Here is a 7,020-nt window from a genome sequence, read left to right as displayed (position 1 = left end):
TCATGGTTGAATGGTAAAGAAGATGTGATATCTATCTATCAATCATCTATCTATCTATCTATCTATCTATCTATCTATCTATAGATGTCACAGAATATTATATAGACATTAAAAAGAAAGAAATCTTGCCCCTGGCTAGATAGCTCCATTGGTCGGGGCATAATTCTGATGTGCCAAGGTTGTGGGTTCAATCCCCGGTCAGGGCACATACAAGAATCAACCAATGAATGCATAAATAAGTAAAGTAGCAAACCAATGCCTCTCTCTCTCTCTCTCTCTCTTTCCTTCCCTAACTTCTTCCCTACCTTCCTCTCTCTCTCTCTAAAAATAAATCAATAAATTAATTAAAAAGAAGGAAATCTTGCAATTTTTTAACACATAGATGGAACTTGAAGTCATTATGCTAAGTGAAATAATTCAGAGTGGGAAATCTCACCTTATTATCTAATTTATATGTATAATCTAAATCAATAACAAACTCCTAGACACAGATAAAAGATTGGTAGTTGCCAGAGGAGAGGGTAAAATGAGTAAAGTAGATCACATAGTACCAACTTCCAGTTATAAAATAAATAAGTCATGGTGATGTAATGAACAGCACAGTGACCATCTCTATATATATAAGCCTAAGTGACCATTAAGGCGGGATGACTGAACAACCAGAATGACCAGTTGTTATGATGCGCACTGGCCACCCCAATCACCTGATCAGGGCCTGCCCGCCATCCTCCCAATCCCTCCCCCAAGCCATCAGTGCCAATCACCCAATGGAGAATGGGGAACCGGGTGTGGTTGTGAACACAGGCAGCGCCAGGCCAAAGTGGGTGCAGGCAGGGAGCGGGGCTGGCTGCCTGCAGTTGGGGGAAGGAAGGCCCTGGCCTGCAGCTGGCAGCCAGGGGAAGGAAGGCCCCAGATTGCCAACCTACCAGTCCCTTAAGACTTTTGAAAAACCTCTTTCTGAGGAAGCTTTTCCTTCCCCCCGCCGCCCAGGGGCATGCAATTCAAAGGCACTAGCCGCAGAGCCGCCCAATCTCTCCCAACATCCAGTCGGATTGAGTCTGGCACACAGCAGGGCAGAACACCCTGAGCCGCTGCCTGCAGGTGGGAAGCTAGCAGGGGTGGGGCGTAGACCTCGGAGCTGGACGCTCTCCACCTAGAGGCGTCCAGCTGCAGACCTCCGACCCAATTAACTGGATCAGTGGTGGGGTGGAAAGAGACCTGGGAGGGTGAGGAAATGAAACTTGGGCGAGTACCATGGGTTCAGTCCCTGTGACCTTCCCCTCCCAGGATATTGCCGTGATCCCTAACCTCCCTCGTGCCAAGAGATAAATGTGGATTCGCAAAGAGGCAGGCCCCCAAGGAGCTTCAACTGGGGGGAAAGAGGAGTTACTCACTTCTGACACCCCTACCCTTTGCTTTAAGGCTACATTCTCCTTCTCTAATACATGTTGCTTGAAGTACATGATGGTTTGTGATTGGACATGCGATAATTGTGGAGAAAGCAAAGTTTTGTGCTTTAAAACAAAAGTCTAGAGTCTTTAGTGGGGTGTCTCTCTCTGTCTCTCTGTCTCTGTCTCTCTCTCCCACACCCACACATACACACACACACACACACACACACACACACACACACTCACTCCTTCCTCCCATCTTCCCTGGCCTGGTGATTCTTCACACAGAAAGTTAACTCTAGCTCCTCAGAACCCACCCTTGCTGGAATGGCCTTTATTTTGTTTTTCTTTCACTAGGTTTTTTTCTAACCTCTAAACCTTCAGTCAGACATCTCCTGATAGGTCCCGATTGCAAGAGGGCGCAGACCAGTCTGAGGGATCCCCACCCCCCGTGCACGAATTTCATGCACTGGGCCTCTAGTAGTTAATAATACTCTATTGCATATTTGAAAGATATTAAGAGATTAAGTATTAAAAGTTTTCATCACAAGAAAAAATGTATGATGATGGATGTTAAATAGGTATTGCATAAGTATCAAATTATTACATTGTACACCTGAAAATAATAAAACATATGTTAATTATACCACAATGAATAAAATAAATATAAATAAAAGCCAACAATTAAAAAACATGTAGAATATATGTGGTAGCTGCTTTTCCTTTAGCTTTTGCAATTCTTATGACAATAAGACACTAACATATTTGAAGAGCCTAATAGAATTTACTGTTTCTATAGTGTGATAAATTAAATCTTTCCTAGGCATTAATTACTAATATATGTCTGGTTACTAGTATGGAACCATAAATATAGCAAAATAAATATGAAAACAAACTATAATTATATGTAATATCAAAATTATATAGCTGTACATTCTTCCAGAGGAATTGAAAAGATTCCATCATGAGGTTTTATATGGTATTGATATAATGTTTTGCTATAAGGTTTCCATGTGGTAGAATTTTATACAGAAGTGTGAACGAAAGGAAGAGGTTTTAATTTGTGAAGGAGGGAGACAAAAACATATGGTGTTAGGGCCTATTGGCAAAAAAATACATTTATTTACTGGATAAAAACTTGTGCTAGAGTTTGTGATAAGTATGCTACAGTATTTTAAGTTTTTATATTTGCTTAATGTTTGAGATTTGACTGAAATGCTATAAGCACTTTATGCTTTCACTAGAGGCCCAGTGCATGAAATTCATGCATGGATAGGGTCCCTAGTGGCTGCTAGCTGCCAGCTGGAACCACCCTTTCCTGGGTGCCAGTTGCTGGCTGGGGCCTCCCTTTGTTCTGCACTGCCCCCTAGTGCTCAGTGTACATCATAGCGAGTGGTGGAACTCCCAGTTGGTCAAATTCCTGAGGGGATACTTAGCATAGTAGGATATATATATATATATATATATATATATATATATATATATATATATATATATATATATATGACTAGAGGCCTGGTGCATGAAATTCATGCACGTGGGGGGGGGGCAGCCCTCAGCCGGACCTGTAGCCTCTCCAATCCGGGAGTCCTATGGGATTGGGCCTAAACTGTCAGTTGGACATCCCTTTCACAATCCAGGACCTCTGGCTCCTAACCCCTCACCTGCCTGCCTGCCCTAACCACTCTGCATGCCTGCCTGATCCCCCTAACTGCCCTCCCCTGCCAGCCTGATCCCCCTAACTGCCCTCCCTTGCCAGCCTGGTCACCCCTATTAACTTTCTTTTTAATCTTATCCCCTTCACACACAATTGTATTTGACTTCCTTACTGGCTTCTCCCTCTCACACAATTTTTCTTTCTCCTTTATGTAATATTTTTTCCTACTGACTCATCATTTATAAACTTTTCTTTTCTCCTTAGGTCCTACTTCTATTCCATCATCTTTCTTCCCATCTTTCTCCTACCCTCCCTCCCCACATTCCTTCTTTCCTTTGTCTTTACCCCTGCCCCCCTCCCCTCTTCCTTCCTTCCCACCTTAATTTTTTTCTTCACTTCCTCCCTCGGACCTGCTCTGCTCCCTCCCCCATTTCATCCTTCTTCCCATTCTCCTTTTAAGCTCTATTGGCTCCCCTTTAAAACTTCCTTCCCTCCCTCTTTCTCTCTCATCTTACCTTTCCCATACATTCTTCTCTACTTACTTCCACCGTTTTAATATCTATCTATCTACGTGCCTAATTATTCACTATTATTTATCTTTTTTCTTTTCTGACTCCTACTTTTAAAATCTGTCCCCAGTACACAACTATACTTGATTTTCATTATAGCTCCTACATTTCACTCACACATCCTCTTTCCTTCTTTAACTCTGCTCTCTACTGACTCCTTTATAAAGTTCTTCCCTCCCTCCTTCCCCCCTTTTTTTTCCACCGAGCAATTCTATTGGTTTAAGATAAGCTGCATATAAGGTAATAAAGCCGTCTGGAGGTGGGGGGGGGGGCAGGGAGGGAGGCCAGGTCATCTGTCCAGAAGTTGTGTCCCCATTTTTTGGCATCTCTGGTAGATAGGGCAAGACTGCCGACTCCACAGATCCCAGAGCAGATAAGGGGTGGGGGAGAGAGAATGGGTGAAACTAGAGAGAGAGAGAGAGAGAGAGAGAGAGAGAGAGAGAGAGAGAGAGAGAGAGAATAGTAGTATATGTGTCTCAGAGAGAGAGAATGTATATGACAATAATAATACACTAACATATTTGAAGACACTAACATGTTTCTCTATAGAGAAACAATAGTTGTGTATGGATCTATGAGAGAGAAACAGAATGGTTGTGTATGTGTCTATGAGAGAGAGAGAGGATCTGAAAGATAGCGTTCTGGGTGTGTTTCTGTGTAAGAAATGGAGAGAGAAAAAGATTGAAAAGAAGGGTAGAAAGGGAAGACAGACCCCCACCTTCCCCTTAGGGGACCCCCTTCTCCTTGCCATGTAGTCAGCAACCCCAGCACTGAGTCGGCTGGGGTAGGGCGACCCCATTTGCCCTTCTCCATCTTGTGCTTCTCCTGTGTCTGGGGCTTGTCCTCTGGATAACTTTGTCCTCTCATCCAGAGTCACCTCATGAGCCCCACCCTGTGGCCTGAGGGGTGAGAGCAGTGGGAAGTGTCAGAATGAACGCTCCCTGGTCTTTCTGTTGGGGACGTCACTGAGGACGGGGTCACAGCCTCCTGCCAGCGCCGTTTGCCCTCATTTCCCGAGGGCTGTCCATCTGGCCTCCCCGAGGTGATCCCCGGGGCCCCCGGGCCCATCGAGTGTGGAGTGATTCCACCTGGGAGGCAGGGTAGGCATCTCCGTTGAGCCCGGGCATCCCCAGAAACATGTCTCCGGATCCTGAGAGATTGAAAGAGCCGCCAGAGCCTGCGGAGGAAGGGGGTGTCGGGGAGCTGGTGCGGCTGGGGCCCCCGTGGGTGACAGACACGGCGGTCTTAATGGCAGATGTTTGCCTCCTCTTGAAATTTTCTGATATTTTTCTTATAGTGAATCCGCTTGTTGCCAAACCAGTTGGAGACCTGAGAGACGGTGATGCCACACCCCTTGGCGAGCTGCTCCCCTGCCTCCTCACTGGGATACGGGTTACTCAGGTGGGAATAGAAATACTCATTTAGGACCTCGGCGGCCTGTTTGCTGAAGGTCCGGCGTTTCCGTCTGGCATCCAGGAACCGGGAGCGGAGGACCACGACGGCCTCGCAGGTGCTCTGCCTGAGCTGCATCTGGATGGCGCTGAACTTACGGTGTATGATGCTCCCACCCGCCCCATCTCCTTGGGTGCCACAGGCCTCATGATGTGGGTCATGATGTGGGTCGTGAACTCCTTACATGCCTGCTCATACTTGTCCAGCTCCGAGTGGTAGCTATGGTGACTCTGGGCAAGTTTGCTGCGATAGTCTGAGTGTTCCATGGAGTTGTCAGGGGACACACTGTCCCCGGGAGCTGCTGCCGCCGAGCAACATCCCCCCCTCCCGCGGAACGCCCCCTCCCCCCTTTCTCATGCCCAGCCACACTTTTGCCAGGAACATGTTGTCCAAGCGCATAAGCTGGGGGCCCACCGGCTCCTCCTCCTGGAGCTTCGGATGCTGAGGCCGGTCTCCTTGATTTCACACAGGACGCTGAAGAGAGCTGGCTTCATTTGGTGGCAGTTTAGGGCGTGTTTCTTGGCCTGGGCCTTGTCCAGGCTCTGGTCCATGGTGGTCATTATCTGCTGTAGAATGTCCCCAATGTCTTGCTTCCCTTGGCCTCCCCGACCCCTTCCACCCCCCCCCCTGCCCCCGCCCCATCCCTACCAGAAGGCTCGCCAGGGCCCCCAGGCTCCCCACCCACCAACCCCAGGCCCCCCTGGCCCCCGCCTGGAGAGGACAGCCCCAGCAGCCACTCATCCATAGTCGGGGGGGGGACTGAGGGCCCCTTCCTGTTCTGCCCCTCCCCCGCATGGTTACTTCCCCCCAAACTCCCTGGGGCTGCTGCTCCCTCTGCCCCAACCCCCACCCATCTCTCCGTCTCCAGGGGTTCACTCCGACTCTGAAGGGAGACCTGGGGTACTGGCTGGGCCCCCCACAGGAGACCCCTGCCCCTGCCGGTGGAGAAAATGGAGCCAGAGAGAGGAGGCCCAGGCGGAGTGTGTGTGAGTGAGAGGAAGGAGCCCTCCTTCCCTCCTTAAAGCTTCCGTTGTGGGGGGGGCATTAACCCCCAGCCCAGGGCTCAGCCCCGGCCAGGTGTTCGCTGTCCCCCCTTCCCTGGCCTCCTCGCCACCGTCCTGCTCCCATTCCATGCCCTGGATGCCGGGCCCAGAGAGGGTGGCCGAGGCCAGCACGGCCTGGGTGCTGCTGCCACAAAGCAGGAGCACCACCACCCCTCTATCCCGGGACCTGATTTTCAGTTGCTTTCCTTGTGCACTTGCAGGCCCCTGTGCATTCATATTTCAAAAGTCAGTCAAGAATTTGAGGATAGTTTATATGTCAGTTTTGGACCTTTATTTCCTGAACTATCTTCATTTCTGAGCATTTCCTCCTCAATTTCTACCCTTCTAGTAGCTCCTCCAAATTCTCCACTCTATAATGCTGCAGGCCAAGAAGATGGGAATTTTGTGTTTAGCTGACCCACTCCATGTGAACTGAGGAGTGCCCTCTGAACTATATAAATATAGCTCTCACCTTGTTTTGTTTGTTCCTTCAAAGGTCAAACCAACTCCAGTATCTGCCAGTACTTAGTTGCTCTGCAATGCCTTCAAGCTGTTGAGTTTTAAAATATTTTGTCTAGAGTTTACAGTTGTTATCAGAGAGAGGTTTAGTCTAATATAACCTATTCTTTTATTACCAGAACCTGGAATGGTTTTTAAACTTTGAAAATATTATATAATTGCCCTCTGAATTCTACTTGTGCTAATGAGCAATGCAGTTCAGTCTAATTATCATTTTATAGGTAAGTTCTGATTACTTTTTAATTGTTCTCATTCTCATTGGTTTTCTTCAATTTCCTTATAATTTATCTATGTGAGAATTCTTTTTTTTAACCCTAAAGTATTTCTTAATAATAATAATAATGATGTGGTTTGTAATTTTTTACTGTGAACTCATCTTCAGAATGCTA

General features: G+C 47.4%; 1 pseudogene; it reads right to left on the bottom strand.

Annotated features, from left to right (window-relative positions):
* Positions 1-4,170: 4,170 nt before the first annotated feature.
* Positions 4,171-5,656, bottom strand: LOC132225847 (pre-B-cell leukemia transcription factor 2-like; annotated as a pseudogene).
* Between the last annotated feature and the right edge of the window lie 1,364 nt (positions 5,657-7,020).

The sequence above is a fragment of the Myotis daubentonii genome, chromosome 1 (assembly GCF_963259705.1).
Source record: "Myotis daubentonii chromosome 1, mMyoDau2.1, whole genome shotgun sequence".
NCBI classification, from domain to species: domain Eukaryota; kingdom Metazoa; phylum Chordata; class Mammalia; order Chiroptera; family Vespertilionidae; genus Myotis; species Myotis daubentonii.
The sequence above is the reverse complement of the archived record's forward strand: the minus strand, read 5'-3'. Positions and strand labels throughout refer to the sequence as shown.